Raw genomic sequence first — 10,548 nt, 5'->3', positions numbered from 1 at the left:
GCAGAAAGGCACAAAAACGAGTGGGACAGAGGGCAGAAGGGCACAAAAACGAGTGGAACAAAACGCAAAAGGGGCACAAAAACAAGGAAAAAAACGAGGAGGGCAGAAGGCAAAAAAACGAGTGGGACATATGGCAGAAGGGTACAAAAATGAGGGTCAGAGGGCAGAAGGGCACAAAAACGAGTGGGCAGATGGCAGAAGGGCACAAAAACGAGTGGAACAGATGGCAAAAAGGTACAAAAACGAGTGGGACAGATGGCAGAAGGGCACAAAAATGAGTGGGACAGATGGCAGAAAGGCACAAAAATGAGTCGGACAGAGGGCAGAAGGGCACCAAAACGAGTGGGACAGATGGCAGAAAGGCACAAAAACGAGTGGGACAGAGGGCAGAAGGGCACAAAAATGAGTGGGACAGAGGGCAGAAGGGCACAAAAACGAGTTGGCAGATGGCAGAAGGGCACAAAAATGAGTGGAACAGAGGGCAGAAAGGCACCAAAACGAGTGGGACAGAGGGCAGAAGGGACCAAAAACGAGTGGAACGGAGGGCAGAAAGGTACAAAAACGAGTGGGACAGAGGGCAGAAAGGCAAAAAACGAGGGGAAAGCGAAGTGGAACAGAGGGCAGAAAGGCACAAAAAATGAGGGGGAAACGAAGTGGATAAGGTAGAAGGGCACAAAAATGAGTGGGACAGAGGGCAGAAGGTCACAAAAAAGAGTGGCACAGAGGGCAGACGGGCACAAAAAACTAATGGCACAGAGGCAAAATGCAGAATACAGAAATATAGGGGCAGCTAAGAACAGAAGGCAGAACGGGCAGAGAGGCACGGGGCAGCGAGGGGAACAGAAGGGAAAGTGGCAGAGACACGGGCAGCGAGGGGTAGAGAAGGAAAGACCGGGCAGAGAGAGCACAGGGACAGCGAGGGGAACAGAGGGAAGAAAAAGGGGCACGGACCACATACATATATATAGGGTGCGCCACTATTATTGGCAATGGTTCCTTAGGCGACCTCTTTGAGGGTCCTGCGGTGAATATCCAAAAATAAATAAACTAAATATAAAAAAACTTTTTGGGCATGTATAAAATTTGTCAGGCAGCACTGTGATGTTACATGAATATTTCCCGGCACTTGGGAGATATGTGTGGACACCAGGGTAATGGAATTCCAGCATTTGACACGGGACCAGTACCGCTCTAATATGGCGCCTCCGTCCGTGGCTGGATTACTTGCTTAGGCGCATGTGCGGTCGCCCACCTGACCGGACTTCTCCAGGCAGTTAATAAAAAACAAACGCCGGCTTGGGCGCGGCGTTCCTGGGATGAGATACAGTCCTGGTTTCCAAGTGTACGGTGAGGAGTGGGGGAGAGTAAGCGGTTGCACAAGCATTAAGCCTTGCTGATGGGGATTCACTTTTAATTGACCTCTTGTACTGGCAATGGGGAACCAGACATTACGATGTATGTGGTGTGGAGCACAGAGTGCTCGCGCACTTTTGACTAAATACGTGAGTAGGGGTGATACGGTCATTTGGGCCCCTATACCCTGTAAATGATAAAAGCCGACACTGACGCGCAATTCTGTAGTATAAGGCCTGTCAGTGTTATCATTTCCTGAGTTGCAATGCCCGATTGAGTGTGTGTCAACAATGCGAGTAGAGCTGGCAAACGACGAAAATCGACACTGACGCACAATCCTGCATTAAAGGGTCTGGCAGGTTTAATTGTGTCCAGAGTTGCAATGCATCCATGGATTATGGGCCAGAAAGGGCGAGTAGGGGTGTCACGGCGTGCATGTCCTCATAAGGATTGAAGTTGACACTGCGGTGCAATGTTGGTGTCTAAGTCGCGACAGCTCTAGAATGTCTGTTTTCTCCCCCCTTTTTTCATTTGTATAGATTGCTACTTCAATCGTTTTTAAACGAGTCAAAGCGTGATTCGGCCAGCCGGTATGAGCGGTCCATGCTGGTCAGGGGTAATTATAAGTATAGATATATGTGTTTAACCATTACTTGAGTGTGGAAACCCATGAATTTATACTGACTGTTGGGCACGTTTTTGGTTTTTATCTTTGTCTCAATGCAATAGTGTCCAGAAAGGATGTGCAAAAAAGTGGTGCAGTGACCGAGTGTTTAAATACCCTGATGAATCTGCCGAAATCAATGGGGCAGTGAAACATGTCGGTATCAGGTACTGGTAGGCGACACTAAGCTACCAACCTTTGTTTTAATTCTTCAGCTCACACTGATACGAAGAATAAAGTTATTGAGTGGGTGTGGCTGTCGATTTTATGTCACTCCGTCCTGTATGAGTTAATGTTGTTATACTCTTTATGTTGCACCTTTACACGCATTTCAGTTTATGTGTTGTATCTATTCTGTTTTCTTTTTGGATTGGAAGGCAACCGATGATGAGAAAGGGGCATTGAGTTGGTAACATCTGCCAACATCCCCGAGGGTGTTCGCCCGTGAGGTGCTTTCCTTTCCACCACACATTTTTTCCTTTCAAAGTGTGCGCACAAGTTGTGAAGTGTGGTTAGATGTGTTGTCAGTATAGAAGGCAGACATCTGTTGAACATCATACTGGACACTATGTGAATTGAGACAGTAGTATTTAATTAACTGTTTGGAACCATAAAGTGGATGGGGACAATTAGACATTAGAGGAGTGATACCTCACTGCGATAGATAGCAGGAGTCCACCTCGGTATGTAAACAAAGAATACAACCTGAGTGATGTGTACTCATGTCTCGGTAATGTAACAATCGCCCCAGGTATAGGGATCTTGTTGTTGTTTGACTGTTCAGAGTGGAGGGCGATCCCTGATATACCTTTCCATATCCCTCTTGGCTCCTTGTGGTAGTGCACAAAAATGAGTGGGACAGATGGCAGAAGGGCACAAAAACGAGTGGGACAGATGGCAGAAAGGCACAAAAACGAGTGGGACAGAGGGAAGAAGGGCACAAAAACGAGTGGGACAGAGGACAGAAGGGCACAAAAACGAGTGGGACAGATGGCAGAAAGGCACAAAAACGAGTGGGACAGAGGGCAGAAGGGCACAAAAACGAGTGGAACAAAACGCAAAAGGGGCACAAAAACAAGGAAAAAAACGAGGAGGGCAGAAGGCAAAAAAACGAGTGGGACATATGGCAGAAGGGTACAAAAATGAGGGTCAGAGGGCAGAAGGGCACAAAAACGAGTGGGCAGATGGCAGAAGGGCACAAAAACGAGTGGAACAGATGGCAAAAAGGTACAAAAATGAGTGGGACAGATGGCAGTAGGGCACAAAAATGAGTGGGACAGATGGCAGAAAGGCACAAAAATGAGTCGGACAGAGGGCAGAAGGGCACCAAAACGAGTGGGACAGATGGCAGAAAGGCACAAAAACGAGTGGGACAGAGGGCAGAAGGGCACAAAAATGAGTGGGACAGAGGGCAGAAGGGCACAAAAACGAGTTGGCAGATGGCAGAAGGGCACAAAAATGAGTGGAACAGAGGGCAGAAAGGCACCAAAACGAGTGGGACAGAGGGCAGAAGGGACCAAAAACGAGTGGAACGGAGGGCAGAAAGGTACAAAAACGAGTGGGACAGAGGGCAGAAAGGCAAAAAACGCGGGGAAAGCGAAGTGGAACAGAGGGCAGAAAGGCACAAAAAATGAGGGGGAAACGAAGTGGATAAGGTAGAAGGGCACAAAAATGAGTGGGACAGAGGGCAGAAGGTCACAAAAAAGAGTGGCACAGAGGGCAGACGGGCACAAAAAACTAATGGCACAGAGGCAAAATGCAGAATACAGAAATATAGGGGCAGCTAAGAACAGAAGGCAGAACGGGCAGAGAGGCACGGGGCAGCGAGGGGAACAGAAGGGAAAGTGGCAGAGACACGGGCAGCGAGGGGTAGAGAAGGAAAGACCGGGCAGAGAGAGCACAGGGACAGCGAGGGGAACAGAGGGAAGAAAAAGGGGCACGGACCACATACAGGCAGCGGGAAAGACAGACAACAGCAGTCAGAGATACAACAATGAAAATACAGGCAATACAATAAATTTGCAAACTGCCTTTAAGACCCTTATTTTGGCTCTGTATGTGTGAAAATGCACCATCTTTTCACTTTTTAAAGTAAACGTTTTGAGTGCCATTTGGTGCTGCAGACACGCACGATTTGGTTCCTGGTGCACATAGCCAATGTTGCAGCGCACAGAGACCCTCCACTGCCGCACACAGAGGAAAAAAATTTGAGGGAACATTTGTGGACTCACATTCACTCTAGGTGATCTTGTTACCTATTCTCCTCCAAAGAATCCTGTCTCTGCACTGTATTTCTGTGGATTTACACTGTGTGGAAGTGGTGGTTGTGGCACCTGACGTTGTAGTGTAGCTGCCTGTTGGGGTGGCGATGCCTGCTGAATTACCTCATTCTGCACCTGTAGAGTCAATGATGTATTTTCGGGATTAACTCTTGGTGGCAACTTACACTCGTTCTTCCAATGCCCTAACCTGTCGCAATTGTGACATGGAAACTTTTTCTTCGCCTCTTCCAAATTACCCATTCCTTTTCCTTTATTTAGGTTTCCTTTCATTTTCACCTGACCTCCTTCATGACCTTTGTTCGCTAATTGAGCTACTTGATGTTCGGCCACTTTCACTTGGGCCCACATGGCTTTCTCTTTAAGCTTTCTTTGCTTAACCTCAATCTCATCACTGCAATATTTCACATGCCTCAACACATCATCGACAGAACATGACTGCCAACCCATCAAGTTATGCTTTGATCATATCCCCTATCTCTGGTCTTAATCCAAAGACAAAACGATACACAAAATGGCTCATGTCTTTTTCGCTCAATTCCTCATATCCACTGTACTGCTTAAACACTAACAACAACCTTTCATAAAATGAATGTACTGATTCTTTAGGTTCTTTCAATGTCCTATCAATCTTTACCCAATCTGTTTCTTTTGGAGGGCTTTTATTGTTCAAGAATATTATTACTTGTTCATATTTCCACATTACTTCAGGTCCAGGAGCACCTGTTTTAGCATCTCTTGGATATTCAGATTTTGGCCAGTCTACCGTAATCTTACATTCAGACCATAAGTCTGCTGGTACCATTCTACTGGTTTCTCTCTCAACCTAGAGAAATCATTTGTAAATGACAATATATCCTGTCTAGTCCAAGGAACATGCACATACCCTCCTCCTGGTATTTCTCTCATAGGAAATTCATTTGCTACAGGCTCTTTTTCTCTCACTGGGAACGCTAATGATGTTTTATCATTGCTTTCTTCCCTTTTCTTTGTCTATTTACTCTTCCATCGTTCCACATCTCCCCACTTCCTCATTAACACAATTAGTTATTTTATCTGGGTTAATCTTCCGGCAGTATTCATATTGTCAATATCTGTTTCAGTAAAATCTACTCTGTAAGGCTTTTGTAATATTTTAGTCTTTGCAAAGTCTATATTGAGTTTATTTGCCAATTTGTCTAGTCAATCATGCAGATTTTTAGCTCTCCATGTAATGCTCTTACACATGAACATTAACTCATCATCTTGGTATGCTTTTAACCTACCTGCTCCAATTGTTCCAATTATTAATTCTTCCTTGTTGATTTTCAATCTAACCACATCTAACGCTTTAGTTTCTTGAACCTTTACTTTTAACGTTTTAAGCCAATCTCTTAATTCCTTTTCTGTCGGTCCTACAGGAGTCTGTGATAAATCAATTTTCTCTATACTTCACTCGGGTGTTGCAGAATCTGACTCCGCACCCGTTGGAACCTTATATGGGAGACTTTGATTAAAGGTCAAGTCAGGCGGTGTCATCTAGTATGCCTAACTTCAGATAAATCTGGATAAACCTTTTCTCTTACTCTTTGTAAACTTTGATTCAAAGGGATAGTTAATGATTTTTTTTTCTTCTGATTTTCGAACACTGGAATCACAGGACCTATTGTTACTGGGATAGTCACAGCTTCTACATTTTTGGTGAGTTCCTGTATCTTTTCAGTCAATTCATTAGTAGACCGCACGTATTCGGACATACTTGAGTTTCCTTCACATCTCCTGTCTGCTCTATCCATGCTACCTCTAATTTCACAATTTTGTCTGGGAGTACCGGTAAGTCTGGTTTCTAATAATGGGGCATTAGAATCATATCTCAATTCCTCTCTCTCGGTACTGTCTTTCATTTCAGAAAATCGTCTTGGTGTACCAGTGAATCTGGTCTCCATTAGCGGAGCATTTAGAGTCACTGTTACAGGACTCGGTTGATATGGAGGGGGTCTTCTATTTAATATCTCCTCCAGCACTTCATCCTCTGTATCACAATCCCATAACTCTTTCTTTCTGGTTCTACATTATTTTTCTTTTCCGTACATTTTTCGTCTTACCATTTCATCAACTGTTCTTACTGGATACATTCCATCACACATATCAGCGTTTCTCCATCTCCACATTCTACTCTCATGAGTCGTTCCCCATAAACCTCGTAATCTACTCCCAGGTCCTCTAAACTCCTCAAACCTTTCTCGCTCCAATTCATGCATCTCATCTTCCCACTCGGTCAATGCCTCAAATTGAGTTGGTCTAGGTTCAAGCTTAGTCATCTTTTCTCTCAAATTTCATAGTACAGCGCTACTAAAAGAACCTATTTCTGGAAAGGCTAATACGCCGTCATTCTTAGTGTATTTAGCCCAATTTTCTAACCATATACAGGTATGATAGCCATATTTTGTCATCATATACGATGCAGGGGTTTTAGGTGGAGGAAGCAATTTTCCCTCTCTTGTCACTATTTCCTTGTCCTTTTTAAACACGTTCTTCAATTTCTTAAACAATGTAGTTTTTTTCTCTTTCTTCCCCATAATAAATCTCCATATTTTCAATTGTTTCCTGATTTTCAAACAATTGCGCACTCTTCCATAAACTGCTTCGCTGCACCAACCTATCACAGCGCGGTTCACATTAACGCACCAATCAGAATAGAATACGTTCCAATCGCTCTCAACCAATGCTTACACAGCTTTTGCTAGCGCACCAATCAGCGCTCACTCCGTTCTAGTCACGCGGACCAATCCCAGCGCAACACCTCTGACTTCAGCCCTGCTCCAGCTTCTGCAGCTTCGGCTGACCCCTCCTTTACAAATTTTATCAGCACACTGTATATACACCGTTATACAACTAAAACCAGTTAGTAACCACATAAAACATTTTCATTCGTCTGTTTCACTAAAACCAAAGAGATAGTTTCCTAAAACTCACAATGATTCTGTATTTCCAGTAGACATCGCTTACCTCTTTTCTACCATAGAATTTAAGTTTAGCCAATAAAGTAGCACTTCCCTCTACCTTACCCTTCTCTCAAGCTCCGGTAACAACTCTGTTACTCTCTTAGGGCTACGTTTTATGTAGAGTACATTTGACTCTTGTGCTTAGAGCCAAGATTTTACAGGTGTCCTTCGCTATACATTCACCACTTTTACACTTAAAGTGTCCATAACTTGTAACATACGAGGATATTACTATTCTGAAACAGACTATGTAATGTGCGACTTACTTGCCACACTTTCCTCTTCCTAGGCAGAGTAACCAGCTTCCTACTTCCCAAAAGCTTCAAAATTCCGACTACACATAACGTAATACAGACTCAACATATAATGTTAGTCATAATTTTTTTACATCAAAAACTCATTATACATTACCATACTAAGTCTATTCATTACCTGTCCAAGTTAACCTATAGCAACCAGACTCCTGCTACCAGGAAAAACTGATCCAGCGCTGCTCTAAACCAAACCTCCAAACCATCACTATAAATCCTAGGAGCTATCACACTTTACTTGTCAGTGGGGCCCATGACACCGCGAGTCACTCATTCACACAAATCACCCTGCTCCCAAGATCAGTGAAAACCAGAGGATGAGCTGCTGGAATAGCGAAGTGTCCTATTTCATCTATTTAATCTAAATTCTATACATTATATACATCTGCAGTTTATTGGATCTTACCGTGGTTTAACTCTTAAGAAAACATTAAGACACCCCACAGTTTGGTCAATGGATCAGCTAGTAAAAGTTAACTAATGGACAACAAGACCAGCTCAATTCTCCATTTATTTAATTTTTATTTAAATATTTAATATGCTAGCATGGCCTTATTTTATTTAACCTTTTAATTCGAATACCATTAAACATGTATAAATTCACCTAAAGAAAAAGAAGATTACATTCAAACAGTTTACATTTATTTGCAGAATAGTTCCTAAAAATAAGTCAAAGACATATTACCAAAAAGTAGAAGAGTTCCCAAAAACTGCCTCTCTGTTCTTTCTTGATGTTCACCTCCAATCAGGACTCCATCCCATCAAAAGTTAAAGTCAGGAAAATTTCAAAGTCTTTGCACCATGGAAAAAAATCAATCAGTCCGACAGTATGTCGTGGTGCGAAAAATAATTCAAAAGCACGCTCCTTTCTTTCCTCCAAACGACCTCTTTTATACTCTTTTTCCCAAACTATCTGACTAAATTTGAAACTTTTAGGGTCCACATTCAATCCTCATTGGTCAGTTCAAGGAGTGGATGAGGATAAACTCATCTCCTCATTGTCCATATTTCCGCCTAGTCACTGCTTCATACACAATAAGATTCCAATTGTTCATTATTACATTCCTTCACCCTTGTCCTTTAACTTGTCACTTTTGCATAATTACCCAGGTTCATGACAAGGACATCTTAACTTGGCACCATTCTGCTTTTCAGGCCACGCTGACCTGGACACAAGACGCGCAGGCACAGGCTGCTCGCACATCTCTCGAGCACAGTCGCGCCTGCGTGGAAGGACACTCAATTGGAGTCTCGCAATCCCTCCATGTCTTACTAGGCCGCATGGGCCATAACGGGAACTACTATTGAAATAAACATAATTAAACGTTAGATTTCGAAGTAAAACCCTTCTGTTTACCTCCCCCATTCTATGTTCACCTTGTTAGTGGTTACCTAGTTTTTCAAGCCACAATTATGCATTGTTTTCCTACCATTCTCCATCATTTCTGCCACAGTAATTCAGGTGACAAATTCACCTTGAAATCGTCATTCACGTCCTGAACCCTTGGCCTCCATTTATGTGTTGCCCTTTACATAGGCCTTAATCCAGCTGAATTCAATTCCACAAGGACACATACTCCTTAATCGACTTTCCTATGACCTGTGCAAGTTGGAACCATTGCCCCAGGCCAAACTCGTTAGGTCAGTTCCCCTCCCAGTGGCCGAACAAGATAGCATCAAGGCTCAACAGGCCATAAAACCATTTCAGCGCGCACACCTGCCGTATCTTGCTCCCATCTGTCTCTACTCTTTTTGCTTCACTTACTTTATGGTGGGGAGGTGCCTGTTTTATTGGGGGTCCACCGATATCTGATGAAATGTTGGGCCTTGCCGGGTGATTTGTTATGGGCAGCACGACGTGAAATATGTACATGTCATCATGACTCTGCTTTTTCTTTGTAACCAATAACTGTAATGACATACTACAAATTCGAAGAATGTTTGCCTGAAGCTGAATATTCTGTATAAAGACAGAAGCCTGACTTTGTAAATTCAAGCAGTCTCCTGAGAATATACTTCCCCGTGTGTTGTACTTCTAGGACACTTGTTACCTTGGTTGCAGCCAATAAATCGATCTTTGACTTCACCTAGAAGACTCTGAGTTTCTGTGGTCTGGATCAGGCAGAACCCGAGGTCTCTGGGTGTACCGTGACACCGCTGGGTTACCGGTTCTGTGCCGGTTCTTAAAAACCCAGTACCTCAGCTGGCGCCCAACGTTTGGGGCAATTCCAGAGGTACCAGTCAGCCAGAGGTTCGTGAGGAGCTTCGTGTGAAAATTCCGGAGGACGGCCAACCACCTCACCGATCCCTGCATGTCGACGTGGTCCGAAGGTCTTTGCTGCGAGGTTCCCCGCTTCCCGACGGCTACAAGGACTGCTGCCCTGGCTATCGCCCTGATTTGGACCCTTGAAGTTTGGTAGAGCGAAACACTAAAATGAGTCTTCTGGTGACGTCATCGATATCTCAGTTAAGTATAAGTGGAGCGTCTCCCAGTCCTTAGTTGGTCTTAATCTTGGGTATCCTTTGGGATAATTGTTGGTACTTGCAAGCACCAAAACCGAAGGACTCGTGTATTCACGAGAAAAATCGTAATCGATAATCCTTTGAAGTTTGGAACTAGACTAGAGAGCAAAGATGCCTAGTCTTAGACTTGGAAATTTGTTTTGTCTTGGTTGTAATAATAGGGACTCCCGATTGGAGGACTCATGTCCGGTTCCTCCGGTTGGAACTCCAACTTACGAGTTATATGTGAAACATGGGGTAGGCCCCATCACATACAACGAAGTGTGGATCAAATACACCAGAAAAGATGGTGTTTTAAAATGGCCCCAATATGGTAGTTTTGATACCGAAATTTTAGATAACCTCGAAGTTAAACTTTTCAAAAAGAAAGCCCGGCCGGCGATGTTTGACTCTTTCCGCCTATGGCGTAAGGAGGCCAAACAAAAGGAAATCAA

The sequence above is a fragment of the Lissotriton helveticus genome, chromosome 1_1, assembly GCF_964261635.1.
Source record: "Lissotriton helveticus chromosome 1_1, aLisHel1.1, whole genome shotgun sequence".
NCBI lineage: Eukaryota > Metazoa > Chordata > Amphibia > Caudata > Salamandridae > Lissotriton > Lissotriton helveticus.
Note: the sequence above shows the minus strand (reverse complement) of the source record.